Source organism: Aotus nancymaae, unplaced genomic scaffold (genome assembly GCF_030222135.1).
Source record: "Aotus nancymaae isolate 86718 unplaced genomic scaffold, 86718_ANA_hifiasm-v0.15.2.pri h1tg000040l, whole genome shotgun sequence".
In the NCBI taxonomy this organism is placed as follows: domain Eukaryota; kingdom Metazoa; phylum Chordata; class Mammalia; order Primates; family Aotidae; genus Aotus; species Aotus nancymaae.
Window position 1 is genome coordinate 80,973,802 of NW_026988454.1, and position 20,604 is coordinate 80,994,405.

At 43.3% G+C, this 20,604-nt stretch overlaps 1 long non-coding RNA gene and 1 pseudogene across 1 annotated transcript in view; one reads left to right on the forward strand and one right to left on the reverse strand.

Moving 5' to 3' along the window:
* Nucleotides 1-20,604, reverse strand: part of LOC105728432 (uncharacterized) — a 37,104-nt gene that overhangs the window by 15,708 nt on the left and 792 nt on the right. The window lies entirely within an intron of this gene.
* LOC105728464 (L-lactate dehydrogenase A chain-like) lies at nt 5,566-6,970 on the forward strand (annotated as a pseudogene).

A 20,604-nucleotide genomic window follows, 5' to 3' on the forward strand; every position in this document is an offset into this window, starting at 1 on the left:
AACACATGAATTTTGAAGGGTGACATTGTTTGGCTGTGTCCCCACCCAAATCTCAACTTGAATTATATCTCCCAGAATTCCCACATGTTGCGGGAGGGACCAAGGGACTCGGGGGAGGTAACTGAATCATGGGGACTGGTCTTTCCTGTGCTATTCTTGTGATAGTGAATAAGTCTCATGAAATCTGATGGGTTTATCAGGGGTTTCTCCTTTTTCTTCTTCCTCATTTTCTCTTGCCATTGCCATGTAAGAAGTGCCTTTAACCTCCCATTATGATTCTGAGGCTTCCCCAGCCATATGGAACTCTAAGCCCAATTAAATCTCTTTTTCTTCCCAGTCTCAGGTGTGTCTTTATCAGCAGCATGAAAATGGACTAATACAGGGGGACATCAACGTTCAGACCACAGCAGTAGGAAGGAGTTTGTGATTCCACTGAGGTACACAGAAGGCACCTGAACTGGCTGCCAAATTCTATATCTTGGCCTAGGTAAGAGTCAGAAGAATGTTCAACTTTTAATAATTCATTAATGTATACATTGAATACAGTTTTCTGTCTGTAATATGTTGGGCAATAAAAATGATTTAGAATAAAAATAAATGTTTAAATTTAAATCACATTATGCTGTTCCTGTGCCTGAAACTTTCCAATGACTTTCCATCACAATCTGAACAAAATCAAAATTCCTTCCTTCTAATGTCATATTCTTCCATTCTCTGCTTTTTTTTTTATATAGAACAGGGTCTCACTGTATTGCCCAGGCTGGTCTTACACTCCTGGTGATGGCAGCAGTGACCTATCTGGAGTGGCTGTTCAGAGGACATCTCTGCAGCAGGAGAGGCATGACCAGGGCTACACACTGCAAAGATCTGGCAGGTGCCAGGAACAGACAAGAGCCTGCCCCCTACCAAGTCAGCAGGACAGGAGCCCCTCACTCCTGGGTGCAGCTGTGGCTGCCCAGTGATGGCTCCAGGCCCAAGCATCCCTGCACTCAAGGGCTCAGGAAATCCCCCTGCCCCAACAGACTCAGAAGTGCCTGCTCCTGCTCTATGGCCTCTCCCCACTACCTGCACCTGCTCCAGGGCAGAGCAAAGTTGTGACTGAGCCTGGGTGCTGTCACAACCCAGCTGGATGTGCACACACTCAAGGTGGTGCTGAACACCAGCCACCTGCCACCTCAGTCCCCTTCTGACTATGGGCACTGACAAGCTCAGGAAGGAGGTTGAGTGGGGGCTGAGGGCAGCTCAGCATGGGCCTGCAAGCACCCCCAGGCATGAACAGCCTGGGCACAGTGGATGGTATGTTGATGGCAGCAGAAGGCAGACAGGCTCCTAAGTAGAAAGGGGCACGTCCTCAGTGAAACCCCACCTTCAAGCCAGGAACAGTCTGATGCCTGGAGACTGGGCTGCCAGTTCTGGGTGGAGTCTGTGGCCCAGAGTTAGAATGTGTGGTGCTTTTTCTAGGCCTGCCCATGGCCACCCCATGGACCAATCAACAGGCACTTCCTCCCTTCTGAGCCCATAAAAACCCCAGACTCTTCCAGCTTTAAACAGACCTTGGGGCTACCAGCTGAGGGAAGGAGTTATGGGTCTCCTCAACTAATCGGGACAACCAACCTGCAGAAAGGAGCTACCCACCGTGGGTCTCCTCTCTGCTGAGAGCTGGACTTGTCAGGACAACTTGCCTATAGAAAGGAGCTACCCACCGTGGGCCTCTTCTCCACTCAGAGCTGGACACTCATCAGGACAACCTGCCTGTGGAAAGGAGCTACCCACCTTGGTCTCCTGAGAGCTGTTCTGTCACTCTATGAAGCTCCTCTCCACCTTGCTTACCCTCCAGTTATCCACATACCTCTTTCTTCCTGGAAATGGGACAAGAACTCTCTGAACAAGCCAAATGGCAGGACTAAAAGAGCTGTAACAAAAACAGGGCTGAAATATGCACCCTCATTTGCCAACCTCATTTGTTGCAGGTGACAAGGAGAGAAAAGCTGCAGCCCTTCAGGGAGCTCAGACCTAGGGGCTCCCCAAGCCAGAACTGTGACATACTCTTTGGGGTTCTACAGTTCCTGGGATCTCCATGCTTCTGAGCACCACCATGTTCCCCTCATCCAGACATGGTGCCTGCAGTGGAAACCACATGCAGTACATCTGATCCAGCTGCAGCCTCACACAGTCAGCACCGTGTCAGCACCTGGAACTGCCTGCCCCACCACAGCAGACAGCATGCCTGTCTATGTGCAGTTGCTGGGCCCCATGCTCACTCACTCACACGCCCCTGGCTGCTCCATGCCTGGCTCACCCTTGGCAGATATGGGATCCAGGCCAATAGCACAAGTCAAGCACAGGCTGCCAGGCCAAGTGGGCCAAAAGAGCCCAGTGGGCATGAGCAATACTCAGGCAGAAGGCACTGCCAGCCACAGAGGTTTCCAGTTGGCAAAGTGGCACCCCAAGGATCCCATGACACTGGACTCAAGCAATCCTCCTGCCTCAGCCTCCCAAAGTGCTGGGATTACAGGCATGAGGACTGTACCTGGTCATTCTTTACCTTTTTAAAGGTAGTGCAGTCACATTAGCTTCCTTTCTGTTTCTTGAGTATACTAACTATTTTGCATTAACTCTTCCCTCTTTCTGGGGACTTCACATTGTTTCTTTTGTTTAGAGCAATTTTACCCCACATCTTATATGAAGAGGGCTTCTGTGATCTCTCAAATCCATTCTCTATTATATCTTCCTGTTTTATATTTTTCCTAGTACTTATCATTATCCAAAATTACCTTCCTTATTTACTTTTTCTGTCTTCCACTAAAACAAAAGTGTTATGACAGCAAGGACTTGTCTGACCTATTCACTGTTGTAACCCCTGCTCCTAGAACAGTGCCTGGCACACAAGAGGTACTCTTCTTATACTATGCACTCTTTCTGAGTAAATTAAATTACTCAGAATGAGTGCGTAGTATAAGAAGAGAAGAGAACCAAGAACAGACAATAGAAAATGCCTACATTTAAGGGACATGTAGATAAAGAAAAGGAAGCTAAAAAACCATCTGAACCAAGAAAAAGAGGTGACCCACAAGCCAGAGAGCAAACTGATGATTCCTTATATTACTTATTAATTAATAATGAACTTGCCCCTTGGACCTTGTATTAGTGCATTCTCACACTGCTGTTAAAAAAATACCTGAGACTGGGTAATTTATATCTTTAAATAAGTTTTTTTTTGTTTTTCTGAGACAGAGTCTCACTCTTTCAACCAGGCTAGAGTGCAATGGCATAATAGCTCACCACAACCTCCACCTCCCAGGTTCAAGTGATTCTCCTGCCACAGCCTCCCAAGTAGCTGGGATTACAAGTGTCTGCCACCATGCAAGGCTAATTTGTTTTGTATTTTTTAGTAGAGACAGGGTTTCACCAGGTTGGCCAGGCTGGCCTCAAACTCCCGACCTCAAGTGATCCACCCACCTTGGCCTCCCAAAGTGCTGGGATTATAAGCATGAGCCACCACACCCAGCCTGAAAAATAAATTTAATTGGCTCATAGTCCTTCAGGCTGTACAGGAAGCATAGCAGCTTCTACTCCTGGGAAGGCCTTAGAAAGCTTACAATCAGGGTGCAAGGTAAAGGGGAAATAATCATGTCTTACATGGATGGAGCATAAAGAGAAGAGGGTGGTGCTACACACTTTTAAAAGACCAGGTATCACAAGAACTCACTATCTTTATGACAGGTCCAAGGGGAATAGTGTTCAACCATGAGAAACTGCCTCCATGATTCAATCACCTCCCACCAGGCCCAACTTCCAACTTTGGGGATTACAATTGAACATGAGATTTGGCTGGGGACACAGATCCAAACCATATCAGGCCTGATGTTTGATATTCCTCCTATGCTACTGGACTTCCCCTTCCCCAGCTACCTCTTGAACCAAGAGGTTTCCAGCTGACCACAAAACCTATGGTCATTGTGAAATGCACCTGACTCATTTCGAAAAAAGAAAAACTGACTTAAAGTAGAGGACCAGCTTCAGAAAAGCTGCATCAGGTAGTAGAATTTTCAGTAATGCTAGCAATCACCTTGGATTAACAACCTAATCTCTCCCCCTAGTTTTCTGATAAGACTGATATTCTTATATAAACAAATAGAATGAGTAAGGAGATCCCAGAGCTGAGTGCCATGTTACAGGTGGAAGCTTAAAGCAGATTTGATTCTTAAAGAAATGAAGGAATGTGACACTCTTTGTATGCCAATATTTTGGACCAAAATTCCTAACCGTCACAGACATTAAAGAATTTAAAGGAGCTCCATAAGAATACAACACTTGCCGGGCGCGGTGGCTCACACCTGTAATCCTAGCACTTTGGGAGGCCAAGGTGGGTGGATCACCTGAGGTCAGGAGTTCAAGACCAGCCTGGCCATCATGGAGAAACCCCATCTTTAAAAAAAAAAAAAAAAAAGAGAATACAACACTTGATTTCCAGAGTTTTGAAAGAGTTAAGAATAACAGACAAAGGCTAAATTTCCCAGTAAGAGCAAGTAATTGAAGAAAGAATAGCAAAGAGCAATAAAATAATCCATATGTACTGATTAAGGCTCTTCGGAGAAACAGAACCAACAAGAGTGTGTGTGTGTGTGTGTAGGAGGTAAGAGAGAACATGGTAAAATACATACATATATGTAAGTGTGCCTGCACACATATACACATATACATTGCTGAACTATTTGCCATATATTATACATAGAAATAAAATAAATATGTGACATATATATATTTGTCTGAACCATTTGAAAGTGAGGTACAGATATCATGAAGTGAGTTTTAGACATTATGAAGTAAGGTTTAGACATCACCTCTAAATATTTCAACATGTATGTTCTAAGATTCTCCTCTAGACTAGGCGTGGTGACTCAGGCCTGTAATCACAGCACCTTGTGGGGCTGAGGCAGGTAGATCACTTGAGCTCAGGCATTCAACACCAACCTGGGCAACATGGCAAAATCCTGTCTCTACAGAAAATATAAAAATTAGCCAATCATGGTGGTATGTGCCTGTAGTCACAGCTACTCAGGAGGCTGAGGTGGGAGGATCACTTGAGCCCAGGAGTTTCAGGTTGCAGTGGGCATGATGGTACCACTCAGTGCACTCCAGCCTAGGTGACAGAGTGAGACCCTGTTTCAAAAAGGAAGGAAAAAAGGAAGAAAGGGAGGGAGGGAGGGAGGGAGGATACATTGTAAATCAACATATTTGGAAAGAGTTTCAGTAAATCCAAAGATTCATCAATCATTATACCAAGAGACTTTATGTACAAACTGCATTCCTGGGGGATACACATCAAATATCAGCTACAATTTATACTTCTGAGGCCATTAGAAAGCCTCTGTGAATTAAAATAGACTAAAGAGATACAAAAACAAAATACAGTGAATGAAGCTTGGTAAATTCTGGCTGAAAAAATCAGTTAAAAAAACATTTTGGGTTAGAGCAGCTGCCGCTGAGTCCGGATCCCACTGCTGTGTGCCCCCAACGCTCGCCCGATGTGCATTCCTGGTTCCTTTTGGTTCCAAGTCCAAAATGGCAACTCTCAAGGATCAGCTGATTCATAATCTTCTAAAGGAAGAACAGACCCCCAGAATAAGAATACAGTTGTTGGGGTTGGTGCTGTTGGTATGGCCTATGCCATAAGTATCTTAATGAAGGACTTGGCAGATGAACTTGCTCTTGTTGATGTCATTGAAGACAAATTGAAGGGAGAGATGATGGATCTCCAACATGGCAGCCTTTTCCTTAGAACACCAAAGATTGTCTCTGGCAAAGACTATAACATAACTGCAAACTCCAAGCTGGTCATTATTACGGCTGGGGCAAGTCAGCAAGAGGGAGAAAGCTGTCTTAATTTGGTCCAGCGTAACATGAACATCTTTAAATTCATCATTCCTAATGTTGTAAAATACAGCCCAAACTGCAAGTTGCTTACTGTTTCAAATCCAGTGGATATCTTGACCTATGTGGCTTGGAAGATAAGTGGCTTTCCCAAAAACCATGTTATTGGAAGTGGTTGAAATGTGGATTCTGCCCGATTCCGTTACCTTATGATGGGGGAAAGGCTGGGAGTTCACCCATTAAGCTGTCATGGGTGGGTCCTTGGGGAACATGGAGATTCCAGTGTGCCTGTATCGAGTGAAGTGAATGTTGCTGGTGTCTCCCTGAAGACTCTGCACCCAGATTTAGGGACTGATACCGATAAGGAAGAGTGGAAAGAGGTTCACAAGCAGCTGGTTGAGAGTGCTTATGAGGTGATTAAACTCAAAGGCTACACATCCTGGGCCATTGGACTGTCTGTGGCAGATTTGGCAGAGACTATAATGAAGAATATTAGGCAGGTGCACCCAATTTCCACCATGATTAAGGGTCTCTATGGAATAAAGGATGATGTCTTCCTTAGTGTTCCTTGCATTTTGGGACAGCATGGAATCTCAGATGTTGTGAAGGTGACTCTGACTCCTGAGGAAGAGGCCCATTTGAAGAAGAGTGCAGATACACTTTGGGGGATCCAAAAAGAGCTGCAATTTTGGGCCACGCACGGTGGCTCACGCCTATAATCCCAGCACTTTGGGAGGCCGAGATGGGTGGATCACGAGGTCAAGAGATCAGACCATCCTGGTCAACATGGTGAAACCCCGTCTCTACTAAAAATAAAAAAATTAGCTGGGCACTGTGGTGCACGCCTGTAGTCCCAGCTACTTGGGAGGCTGAGGCAGGAGAATTGCTTGAACCCAGGAGACGGAGGTTGCGGTGAGCCGAGATCGTGCCATTGCATTCCAGCCTGGGTAACAAGAGCGAAACTCCATCTCAAAAAAAAAAAAAAAGAGCTGCAATTTTAAAGTCTTCTGATGTCATACCATTTCACTGTCTAGGCTACAACAGGATTTTTGTTGGAGGTTGTGCATGTTGTCCTTTTTATCTGATCTGTGATTAAAGCAGTAATATTTTAAGATGGATTGGGAAAAACATCAAATCCAGAAGTTAGAAATAGGAATGGTTTGTAAAGTCCTACAGCTATATTCTGATGCTGGATGGTGGTAACCTTGTGTAGTCCTAAACTGGTTAGTGTGAAATAGTTCTGCCACCTCTGAGGCACCACTGCCAATGCTGCACATGCTGCAGTTGCCCCTTGAGCCAGAGAGATGTTCATTTGTTATATAACTTCCTGGCTCCTTCACTGAACATGCCTAGTCCAACATTTTTTCCCAGTCAGTCACATCCTGGCATTCAGTGTATAGATCCAATATCGCATGTCTTGTTCCAAAGGATCTTATTTTGTGAACTATATATATCAGTAGTGTACATTACCATGCAATATAATAAGATCTACATATAAACAATGCAACCAACTATCCAAGTGTTAGACCAACTAAAACCCCCAATAAACCTTGAACAGTGAAAAAAAAAAATTTTGTAGACAATTGAGAAGTATGAATTTGAACTAGATATTACATAGTATTATAATTTTCTTAAAAGTGCACTGGCATGATTTCAGCTCACTGCAGCCTCAAACTCTTGGGCTCAGGCAATCTTCCTGCTTCAGCCTCCTAAGTAGGTGGGATTACAGGTGTGAGTCAACATGTCCAGCTCACATGTTCTTTTCTTATACATAAGTATCTTCCAGAAAGAAATTCTGAGTTTCCTTTTATTTAAAACCCCTCATTGTATAATTATTTCACAAAGTTGACACACTCTAATCATTCACACAACATGAGCTTAGAAAATTCTCTTAACGACAGGCTATTAAGTCACATTTCTGAGCTAAAAGTTTCCTTGATTCATTGTCTTGTCATAGTACATACAAGTTCTTCCATGTACCTGAAATAAGCCATACAGAACATAACAGGAAAGTAAGCACCAGTGTGACAAGAGTAAAGTGACAAATACATCTTTAGGCAGCCACACACTATAGCCCATTTCCAACTCCACTATAATTTTTGTAAAGAAATTAACTATCCATTCTCGACATTTGGTACATAATAGCTTATAATTCTTTTTAATTATAAAGTACTTAGAAAATATAGTCATCACAATGGCTGCATGATAAAAATGGATGACAAAAAAAAATTTTTTTTTTTTTTGAGATGCAGTATTGCTCTGTTGCCGAGGCTAGAGTGCAGTGGCACAATGTTGGCTCACTGCAACCTCTGCCTCCCGGGTTCAAGCAATTCTCCTGCCTCAGCCTCCCGAGTAGCTGGAATTACAGGTGCCCACCACCGCGCCTGGCTAAATTTTTTTTGTATTTTTAGTAGAGACGCGATTTCACCAACTTGGCCAGTCTGCTCTCAAACTCCTGACCTTGTGATCTACCTGCCTTGGCCTCCCAAAGTGCTGGGATACAGGCGTAAGCCACCGCGCCTGGCCAAAACATTTTAGTGTATTAAAAAATTACTTTAATTATGTACATAACTATTGCCATGACTACATCCTCTTAAGATATCTTTGAGTAAACCATAGTAACTGTTTGTTTTCTGTTTATCTTTTAAATAATTATGAAACTCTCTAAATCGGAGCTCAGCCCAAAATACATAACACATTGTCATATATTGTAAAGCTAAGGGGTGAAAGGGTCAATATAACATCTGCTTGCAAACCTTATTTTAGGGATTGAAAATTCTAGGATGTATAGAATTCAACAAGGTATAAAATTTGGTTACTATAAGCATTCCCAGCCACTTTGTAAGCAATCATTTGCTAGTAGCCATTCTAATCAGTGCTTAAGAATGATCTGAACATTTTATTTAATACTGCTTATAACTGACTTGTGAGAAGCTCCAGGAGAATGGGCAGATATAAGGTGCTACCCAAGGACAGATTGAAAGACAGCTTTCATTCAGACAATGTTGCATAACATTGGAAGATGGGGTTAAAAATATATGCATTGGCCAGGCATGGTGGCTCATGCCTATAATTCCAGCACTTTGGGAGGCCGAGGCGGGTGGATCATGAGGTCAAGAGATCGAGATCATACTGGTCAACATGGTGAAACCCTGTCTCTACCAAAAATACAAAAAAATTAGCTGGGCGTGGTGGCGCACGCCTGTAGTCCCAGCTACTTGGGAGGCTGAGGCAGGAGAATTGCTTAAACCCAGGAGACGGAGGTTGCAGTGAGCCGAGATCGCGCCATTGCACTCCAGCCTGGGTAATAAGAGCGAAATTCCATCTCAAAAAAAAAGAATATATTATATATGCATCAACCATGAGGTCAAGCTGGTATACAGAAACTGAAAAGATTAACTCAAATTGGCCAAGCTGACAAGACAAGGATATACTTTATTATGTACATGAGTGCATGTATGCTTTTAAGGGTACTTAAAACTAGTTCATTTGGCCAGGCGCGGTGGCTCACACCTGTAATCCCAGCACTTTGGGAGGCCAAGGTGGGTGGATCACAAGGTCAGTAGTTCATAGATCAGGCTAGCCAAGACGGTGAAACCCCATCTCTACTAAAAATACAGAAATTAGCTGGGCGTGGTGGCAGGCACCTGTAGTCCCAGTTACTCAGGAGGCTGAGGCAGGAGAATTGCTTGAACCCGGGAGGCAGAGGTTGCCGTGAGCCAAGATTGTGCCAAGCGCCACTGCACTCCAGCCTGGCAACAAAGTGAGACTCCATCTCAAAAAAAGAGAAACAAAACAAAACAAAACTTGTTCTTCAGGTAAATATTAGAGTCCCAACAGAAAACATGGGTAACTTGAGAAAAGTTCAGTAAAGAGGCTGTTTACAAGGTGAGTAAGGTGTAGGGAAAAAAGAGAATAGTAACTCGGTTAGCCTTTAGTTTCTGCTGTAAAGAAAAAAATAGTAATAGTATCCTGGGCCTAGGTGAGCTTTACTCCTGGGCCTGAAGGTGCAGGAAAAAGGGGGAAAGGTATGAGATGGCCACCTTGCCAGAAACTTCCCTTTGATGGATGTTCAACAGCAACTCCCTCCTCCCTCTAATATCCTGCTGCCACTTCCTATTGGCCCAAACCAATGGGAAACCAGAAGACAAGGGAACTCATTGGTGCTGTTCATCTAGGTCAGCTTCCTGCAGCATAAAGCACGGTGGAAAATGTTGAGGAGTTGATCTTGAATGGAAATGTAAGATAATTAGCATAGCTGATTTTTTTTTTTTTTTTTTTTTTGTATGGGGTAAAGTGAGACTGATTTATTCCTTTGCACCACGGATGAACTCCAAGGGGTCTAAGAATTAGTAGAAGCAGGTTGTCAGAGATTGTTACAATAATGGCTCTGATGCATCAGACCTTTCAGTATTCATGCTGTTCAGTATCCATATCCTGTGTATCCCTCTTCCACACTGACTGATTTCTACTAAGGAATGGCTAAACTCCAGTGCCACTGGAATCAATCAAGTTCAAATGCTATGCTTACAACTCGGTTCTCTCCACCTCGAAACTTAGCTATTCTCTCTTCCTCTGAGTGCTGACTTAATTCTCGAATAGAACAGATTCTCCTCTTACGGGTACAAGAAGGTTGCAACACTCGCAGATTTCACATCCTCCATGCTTAATGTGCAATAGACAAAAGAAAGTTTCTTTTTCCCAACAGTTAGGCAAAAATGTCCAGTCTGCCTCTCAAAGTGAGTTGTGTCTACCACAGCAGACCAATTACTGTAGCCAAGTGATAGGATCTGTTGAGTGATTAAGTCAATCAGGGCCTACCTGAGGAATTAGGGTAAAGTAAGTAGATATAAGCTGAGAAAAAATGAAGGGTAAATCCACACCAAAAAATCAGACAACTTGAAAAAGAGAAGAATCACTGTGGATGCTAGGTGGCCAAAAATGATGCATTTCTAATATAAATCCCAAATTCATTCACCTTTCACCTTTCTTCCAAATTTCAGGCTTGTATATCCAACTGCATGTTTGGTATTTAATATTGAATATCTCCAGACATTTCAAACTTTAAATGTCCCAAAATGAATCACCCACAGAACTCAGATCTGGAGGTGGAGAGGTACTTCTTTTGCTTTTCATTGTGGCTCCCAAACCTGATCCTAACTCCCCTTTTACAAAGCCCCATAATCTTTGACATGGACCAGGATATTTTAGCACTAGCTTCTTCTCCTTGTTGCTGTCATCTGCCAAACTCCTAGGCTATAACCTTCATTCACTAATGACTCTGGCACCTGTCTTATAGTCTACTTGTACCACTACTCCTATCAACATGAGTAATGTTGTCAACATCCACAGCGATGATCCATCTGACAATTTAGACTCTCAGCTCCTCAACCTCCAGTGATTCTTCCTTCCAATGATCAACTTACCACTCTGTCTCAACCACCCACTCACTGCCATGGTAATACTTTGACTCTGTCTTTAACAACAACTATACTACCTCCAAAATCTCAAATTCCAGAACCTTATTCTCTAGCCTGCCCATTTCCTATCACTTCTAGTCTTTGCACAGATGCTCTTCTTTGATCTTAATGAAATCTTCAGTCCATGAACACCATCCCTTTCTCACTATAAAGCATTCCCTTACCCAGTTTATATTTTTGTTCACTGCTAAAATCATTTCCTTGAAAAAGCCCTTAACTCCCCCAGCCCTTTCTTCCTTATCTTACCTGACAAAGCTTTAACCCTAATTAATCCCACATACTCCAACACCTGTACCCAAGTGTCTGAATAGCTATAGAAAAAGAAAGTGTAAACTTTACTCACATTACATTTATGGCCATAAATTTCATGAACACTCCACACTGCCAAGCAATCCTACTTTACTTCCCTAGTCTGCCTGCTTTTCTCTTTTCCATAATGACAATTTCACATTATCTTTTCTCTTACACTGCCAATTTTCCTTTGTCAGATGATGACCTTGCCCCATAATCATTTAAGAAAATACAAGTAAGTCAGGATCTGTATTTTCTGGACTTATACTTCCTGCTATCAAGCAAGTGACACCTGCTGCTTACCATCAGGAGCAGCAGCATCAGGATGTCAACCCACTATGTAATTTGTAGGTATTAGAGTCACTAAGAAAGACATGACTCACAAAGGCACTGAAAGAAACAATGCTTCACTCACCTAGAGAAGAGAGAAAGGTCAGTTTTAATAGTGTGCATTGGTCCACCATGGGAGCAGGTCTTGCCTGACAGCTGACATAGGGTGATAGTCTTCACACATCCCTGTTGTGCTATATGTGAAGGACCCTGTTCCCTTTTCACTGGGAACAGATAGAGCAGTAGGGCTGGCCAGCTGTCATGATGTACATTCTTTAAGTAGAATAAAGAACTACACATGATGACCAGAATAGTGAAAGATACTCCCAAATAAGGAGATATGCCTAGCAAAGGTCGTTAGAACCCCTTTTCTCCATATAAAAATATGTTTCAGACCTGAGGGACACTCTCATGCGGCCATGCAAGGGTCAACAGCCTGCGCAGAACTGTCTTTCCCAACAGTCCAACTCCTAATCCATACCTGGATGATGACATAGCAGGTAACGCATATCAAATTTGGTAGGACCAAAACCTGACCAGGATTTGGAGGTGAAGTTGGTTCTTGTGGGGCCCCTGAACAACCCATTATGGATGTAGTTTTCTCTCAGAGACTCTCTGTTATTTTGAGACAGCATTCCATCTGGGTTACTGGAGAAACAGGCACTTGGGCTTAACCAGGAACTTAACCAGGAACCCCAAGTGCCTGGATCAAGCCAAATAAAGAGATTAATGTGAGTCCAAGGAACTGTGAGTGTATAGATGTTAACTGTCTCCCTGAATGTGGATCTTCTCCAACTCAGTTTTTACCCTCCCTGAATTATTGATATATACACAGCAAGAGGTGTTGGCAATAACACAAAATCACCCTATTCTGCCAGCAAATAATCAAGCACTATTCAGTTGTCCATTAACACCTTGGCTAGTGAGTTCAGTGCATTTTGTTGGTCTTGGATGGCTGGGAGAAAGTTCAAGTCATTGTGCACTGGCCAAGCCACTATAATGGGAGTGTGGGATGAAACAGATTTCATTGTGGGGCGGCAAATCCTGCATACATTGAGCTTGCCACTTCTCACCAAAAGTGTGCTGATTCTCATCAGTGTTGTCATGCCAGGCAAAGCAGGAATGAGAAGAGGAAAGATTAATATTCCCAACCCATCCCCTCTGCATAACCTCCTGAGGCCAAAGACACTCTTTTCCAATGACCTGGGATGACACTTACTCAAATACAGCTACCCAGGCTCTTTGTCTGTGTCCTAAGGCTACAATTTTCATGAGGATCCACTGTCCCATTGCTTAACCCTAACCTTTCAGCCCTAATCATCCAACTCAGGGAAGGAGGTCACATTCTGAATAAATTCGTCATATCCTAAAATATAGCCCACCTATATGGAGGAATTGGGAGTTCCAGACACAACCAGGGGAATCCTAGTGTCTCAATATTCTATCACTCCTTCTGTCATCCCCACAGAGTACACAAAAGGGAAGCACCTGAAGGTAGTATTACCTTCAGGTCTGAATCAGAGACCCTACTGCTGGTGCCACTGCAACACAGACCACAAACCATCCCTGGGGAGTGTGTTCCAGTGGGAAAAAATAAAAAGAATGGTTAGGTATACTGATATTAGGATTTCAGAGGCACAGCCTAATCAGGCATCTGCCTAGTTCTCCACCCACCCGCAAACTCAGTGTTTTTCTTCTCTGTTTGAAACAGGGTCTCATTCTGTCACCAAGGCTGGAGTGCAGTGGCATGATCATGGCTCACTGCAGCCTCCACCTCCTGGGTTCAAGTGATCCTCCCCCATCAGCCTCCCTAACAGTTGGGACCACAGTTGTGAGCAACTGCGCCTGGACTTAGTATTTTCTAATACGCATTGAAGTGCTATGTTTCATAGGTATTGAGCCGACCATTTATCGCTTTATTATCCTACATTTTGCTTGGGAGTAACAGTGAACTTGAAAGGTCCATCTCTCCTTTCTTTGCAAGGTATTACCACAGTTTTTGTTCCACATAGGAAAGCCTTTCATGGTCTAATTATTAATCCATTAGGCACTGGACTACATGATTAGCCCATCTGTAAGGCCCATGAGTCTGCAAATATGTAGGAGGGATTTGCTGTTGGAATGGCCCATATAGACATGATTATTGTACGGAGTTCTGCCCATTGACAGAGTGTTCTCATCTGGTCTCAAAAGGTGGCCATCCTTGGGGCAGATAGCCGCAGTGTCCTATTGGACTTTAGTTTCAAGGATCTATCTGTAAACCAAGCCATACCATCTGCAGGAACATCTTTGAACTGTGAGACCCATTTAGTAAAGACTGGGAAGGAAGTATCCCCCTTGGGTCACTAGTTCCCTCCAGCAAAATAGATACTTGTTTGTGGAGTCAATTAACCCCTTGGGCCCCCAATCAGGCTCCCTCTTAGATATATCATTTTTATTTAATGACAGAGCTTTGCTGAATTTGTTTTATTAACAGAATTAGTGAGTACCCACATAAGGATAGGCAGCTTAGGTTTTAAGGTCACATAGAGCACTTCAGCAGTCAGGTTTTCTGTTTTCATCAGGTCCCAAAAGCAGGCCAAGAGTTGCCATTTAAAGGGAGTGAAACTGGCTGCCTCAGGTAATTTATATGTTTAAAACCCAAGGGATCAACACATCCAAGTAACAACACCTTATTATCACAGATTCAATCTATATAGGTAGGAGTAACTGAGATCTGTAGTTTTGGCAGGCTTCCTTGGCCCCAATGGCAGAACTCATATCATTGCATGTTGTATGACCTTTAGAGCCTGTTGTTATTGGGGGCCCCATTTAAAGGTGGCCACTTTTTGAGTAATCGTGATTAAATGGACCAAAAGAATACCCAGACATGGTACATGCTATCTCTAATATCCAAACAGGCCATTAGCTGTTGAGGTTTTTTCTTATTTGTGAGTGCTGCCAAGGACGGTAATTTTTTTTTTTTTTTTTACTTTATAAAGAATACTTCTCTGATTGTTGGCCAGGCAGCTCCTAAGAACTGCAACTGTTGAGCCCTGGACTTGAGAGCTCAGTCTACATGCCATGGTGTCTATGAACTTAGGTAGGGCCTGGTCAACTTGTTTGTTTGTCAGGCCATCAATGAAGATGTCATTATTGCAGTGAATAACAAATATATCTGAGGGTATCTAGGCTTGTTACAGATCTAGCCCTATCTGTTGGTGGTATTTTGCAAGAAAACTGATGTTATCCCTGTGGAACTACAGTGAAAGTATATTGTAGCTTATTTATGTGAACGCCAACTGGTCTCGATATTTATCCTACAAAGGAATCCAGAAGATGGCCTTGGACAGATCAATAATAATATGTTGGTCTCTGTGTGGGCCACCATTGCCTGAGTGATGGTAATGATGTCAGGTAACACAGGAGCCAAAGGTGACACCTAACCATATAATCTTTGGTAGCCTACTGTCAGCCTCCAGGATCCCTAAGGCCTTTTGTACAGTCCAGACTGGGCTGTTAAACTGAAACAAAGTGATACGTAACACTTCTGCCTGCAGCAAGTTCTATATCAACAGGATCGTGTCCCTTTATTCACTTATGTAGTACTCCTTTTGTAGAATAACCTGCTGGGGCTTGGATAACTGCTGGTAGGTGGAAGTGGACATATCTCACTGTTAAGGCTTAAATCCTTTGTTGTGAGGGAACATATTCCCTGAGGTAGCAGTGATGCTGTTGCAAGTAGCCAAAATGTCAGTATCTATAATACATTCAGTGCCCAAAATGGCCCAAAGGGCCCTACCCAAAAGCACGTATGATTTTAATCTGTCTGCTATCAGTTTACCCTTATTAATTCAGAGTCCCGGGATTGTTGCCATTTGGACACCAGTATCCAAGAGCCCCATAAAGTTTGGATTTGCAGCCATGCACGGTGGCTCATGCCCGTAAACCCAGAACTTTGGAAGGCTGAGGCAGGTGGATCTCCTGAGGTCAACAGTTCAAGACCAGCCTGATCAATATGGTGAAACCCTGTTTCTACTAAAAATACAAAAATTAGCAGAGCATGGTAGCATGCACTTGTAGTCCCAGCTACTCAGGACTCTGAGACAGGAGAACTGCTTGAACTGGGAGGTAGAGGTTGCAGTGAGCAGAGATCACACCACTGCACTCCAGCCTGGGCGACAGATCAAGACTCCATCTCAAAAGAAAAAAAAGTTTGGATTTGCTTTTTCCTTTTTTCAATCTTGGCAGGAGCATAGGGCTGCTGGTCCCCAGTGGGGACCTAAAGACCTTAGTTTTATCCCCCTTAATTCTATTTTATATTGAAGAAATTAAGGTCAGGGTCAGGTGCAGTGGTTCATTCTGTAATCTCAGCACTTTGGGAGGCTGAGGTGGGCGGATCACTTGAAGTCAGGAGTTCAAGATCAGTCTGGTCAACATGATGAAACCCCATCTCTACTAAAAATAAAAAATCAGCCAGGCCTGGTGCCGGGCACCTGTAATCCCAGGAGCTTGGGCAGCTGAGGCAGGAGAATCTCTTGAATCTGGGAGGCAGAGGTTGCAGTGAGCCAAGATCACACCACTGTACTCCAACCTGAGTGACACAGGGAGACTCCATCTCAAAAAAAAAAAATTTAAGGTCGCAGTATGGGTGAGGAGACTCATAGATACTCCCTGTCTGACTCATTGTATTCACTGCAAACATTATCTTCCTGATTGTCCTGTTCAGCCCATAGAGAAGTCATAGTCCCCATATTTGGGGACTTGGAGAGATGCCATACAGGATTCTAAATCTTTTTTATTTATTTATCTAAATCTTTTCAATCTTATGAGCACACTTTTTTGTTTTCATGGCTAAGATTAGGATCCTAACCTCTAATTTAGTGACACTTCTCTCTGCCTGACACCATTGGCCTAGATCTTCTATAGGGATCCCATCAAGCTTCCTTTTGTCTGTCCTGTTTTTTTTTTTTTTTTTTTTGAGACAGAATTTCACTCTTGTTGCCCAGACTGGAGTGCAATGGTGCAATATCAGCCTACTGCAACCTCCACCTCCCGGGTTTAAGCGATTCTCCTGCCTCAGCCTCCGGAGTTCCTGGGATTATAGGCATGTACCACCACACCCAGCTAATTTTGTATTTTTAGTAGAGATGAGGTTTCTCCATGTTGATCAGGCTGGTCTCAAGCTCCTGACCTCAGGTGATCTCAGCCTCCCAAAGTGCTGGAATTACAGGCATGAGCCACTGCACCCAGCCTTGTCTATCCATTTTAACAATGAAAGCCATATTATTCTGTGGGTCAACCCTATTCATTTTTCCCTTTGCCATCCCTTGGATTCCTCTTTTGGCCCTATGGACATTGCTTCCTATTGGTAAGAACTACATTCAGCTCAAGTTGTTGGAAACCATTGAAACCATTTTGTTTTTATCCAAAAGCAGGACACTCAGTGGAGTTTTTCCATTGCTTCCCCATGATGATTTCAGAAAACAACAGTAGGGATAATGGGGTCTTCTCTTTGGGGAGACCTCTGTCACATGAAGGCTTCCACTGCATCATCCATATCCTGGGAGCAGGGTCACACTGTTACGTATGACTTTCCTAAAGAGTGGTTACAGCTTTATGAACGGTTCTAAAGTGGGTCTTAGTCTTAGGAAATCCCCCACAGCTGGGAAGACCGTTATCAAGCTCTTTTCAACCTAAATCAAGAGCAGCTAGGACTTATCTCTATCTCTGTCCTGTCCGTTGCAATGTAAGCACGATCATGTTGCAGCAGGGGATCAGTGGTTAGCTTATCTAGACTGAATCAGTCTGACACACTAAGGTCCAAAACACCTCGTCATCAAACAGGTACAAAGCCACATACGACTCCCCTGGCCTCTGCCCATGTCTTTTTTTTCAGTGTTTGTATTTCATTATCGAGGAAGGTACTCATTTTAACAGTTTCATTTTCAGCCACACCATCGATGGTTTTGTGATACTGAAAACAGGTCTTACTTGGGACTTGTAAATGAGCAGACCAGGAGGAGTTTCCTGTATGGGGACCTTTGATTCCCCTCAGCCATTGTCTGCAACCCCTGGGACATAGTGAGAGTTGGCAGATGGTTTGGGAGTATAAAGTTAGCTGGCCAGAGCTAAGGTATAGTTTTCCTATATTTTTCCTAGGGCCCATCTCTTGCATTTCCACCCTCATCCATTGCACCAGTTTATTCTTGTTAACAGGGAGAGTGTCGATATCCCATGTACCCCTCTATGCAACCAGAGGGAGGTCAACAGCTCAGTCATCCCATCATCCCCTCAGGGAGCTGGCACCATCCTGAGATGGCTGGACTGGCAGACCCTGCTTGCTGTGCCAAACTGTTGAGCACGTTAACACCTGTTGCCTACCGTGAGAAGCAGCAGTCTGAGGATGTCGTCCAACTGCACGGTTTGCAGGTGACAGGGTCACCAGGAAAGACACAACACTGTATTCACATAGAGAAAAGACAGAGGAAGATTCGCTTCGATTTGCGTATGGTCACCAGCAGTGGGTCTGGCCATGCAGCTGACACAGCATAATGGTCTGCATGCATCCCACTTGAGCTGTGGGCAAAGGAACCCCTTCCTTTCCAACTAAGAATATATAATAGTACTGGAATTGCCCAGGTGCTGTATGCTGCACATACTTTAAGCATAACAAAGAAGTACACATCAAGCCTGGAACAGGGAAAGATACTACCAAATAAGGTGAGGTATCTAGCTCAGGATGTAAGGGCTCCTTATCTCCATGAAAAAAAAATGTTCCAGGCCCATGTCACAAGGTACACTCTTATGCAGCTATGCAGGGTGGACAGGCTGTACATGATGGCCTTTCCCAATACCTGCTTTCTCTTTTAACAGATGAAATAGATGAAGTGTCCCTATTCCAATCAAAGATCTCCATTTGTATCCTGGAAAGGATCTCCTCTTATCTTCTCAAGGGTTTGGCTCCTATAACTTTTGCCTCTTTGCCCTGCATCATAAATTTTCTCCCTCTATTAAATAATTCCCATGAATATATAAATATACTCTAGTATTTCCTATTTACAAAGGAGTCCCTTGTCTTCGCATCCCTCTACCTACTGACCCATTTGTGCCTTCTCAACTCCATCTCTTCAAGTAGACTTCCATTAGCATTATTCCACTGAAACTTGTTTACAAGATCACCAGTTATCTTCATGTTGCCAAATCCAATGGTCATTTCTGTTCTTACTCGATCTTTCAGAAACATTGAACCCAATTCACCTATCTCTTCCTAAATTTTTTCTTCATTTCTGAGGTATCACATTTTCAGTTTCCCAAGGGGTCTCCCTTGCTGGCTCTTCCTTTCCTACTAGAACTCTGCAGTGTTCCAGGGTCCCAACCTGGGCTTTTTCCTCTTCTCTATTTATACTCTTTTCCTGATGATCTCACTCATGTCATGCTTTAAATTCCTTATTCATGCCAATGACACTCAAGCCCTGACCTCTCCTCTGAACTTCAGACTCAAGAGTCAAACTGCCTCCTTAATGTTTCCACATACACAAGATATTTTTCCTAATTTAACTCTTTAACCTTACTATTTCTTGGAGTATTCATAAGATTTTCCATTGGCTATCCTGCCATGGAACCTAGAATTTACTGGCCAGAACAGACATTGGGAAAAATTTGAAAAGAATATTAGACTAAGAGGTAGAATTCCTTTGCTTTTGTTTTGTTTCCTTAGATCCACCTCATCTGTCATAGAATTACTTCTTTTTTTAAGACTATTTTTCTGCTTTGGAATAAGGTAATTATGCCTCCAATACTTAACTTTTTTTTTTTTTTTTTGAGAACAGTCTTGCACTGTCACCCAGGCTGGAGTGCAGTGGCACAATCTCAGCTCACTGCAACCTCTGCCTTCTGGGTTCAAGTGATTCTCCTGCCTCAGCCTCCAGAGTAGCTGCGGTGCCCGCCACCACACCCAGCTAATTTTTTGTATTTTTAATAGAGACGGGGTGTCACTATGTTGCCAGGGTGGTCTCGAACTCCTGACCTCATGATTCGCCTGCCTTGGCCTCCCAAAGTGCTAGGATTACAAATGTGAGCCACCGCACCCGGCCTTAACTTCTTATACATGTTTCTCCCTCCCATGATTTCACCAAAATCTTTGTGTACTTTTTTCTTATACATTAATTTTGTAACCAGATCCTTATGTCGACTGTTTTTAAGGTTGTCTACTGTAAGCTATCTGTACACACTATAATACTAATTCTAATTCTAGGCCACCACTATTGGCTCTTTTTTTCTTTTCTCTCCACACTCATTTGTTCATATGGCTTCAATCATCCCTTCTACATTAGTGTTTGCCAGATGGTCCTCTAGTGCTGATTTTTCTCTGGCTTCAGGTCCACGTTTCTGATGGACAACAGGACAACTGTAACCAACCAAATGTTTCACCCAAAATTTAACACAACCAAAATGGAATTATCTTCTTTTCTTTGCTCCCAAACCAGTAACTAGCTGCCATTCTCTAGGCTGCCTGGGCTCCATTCCACTTCCTCTCTTCTCCCACAGCTCATCATCACATCCTTCATTTCTTTCTTTGGCACAGCTACATAATGCCCTGGTGACATGATTATGCATTTAAGGTCAGAAAGACTTGGGAACATTAGTT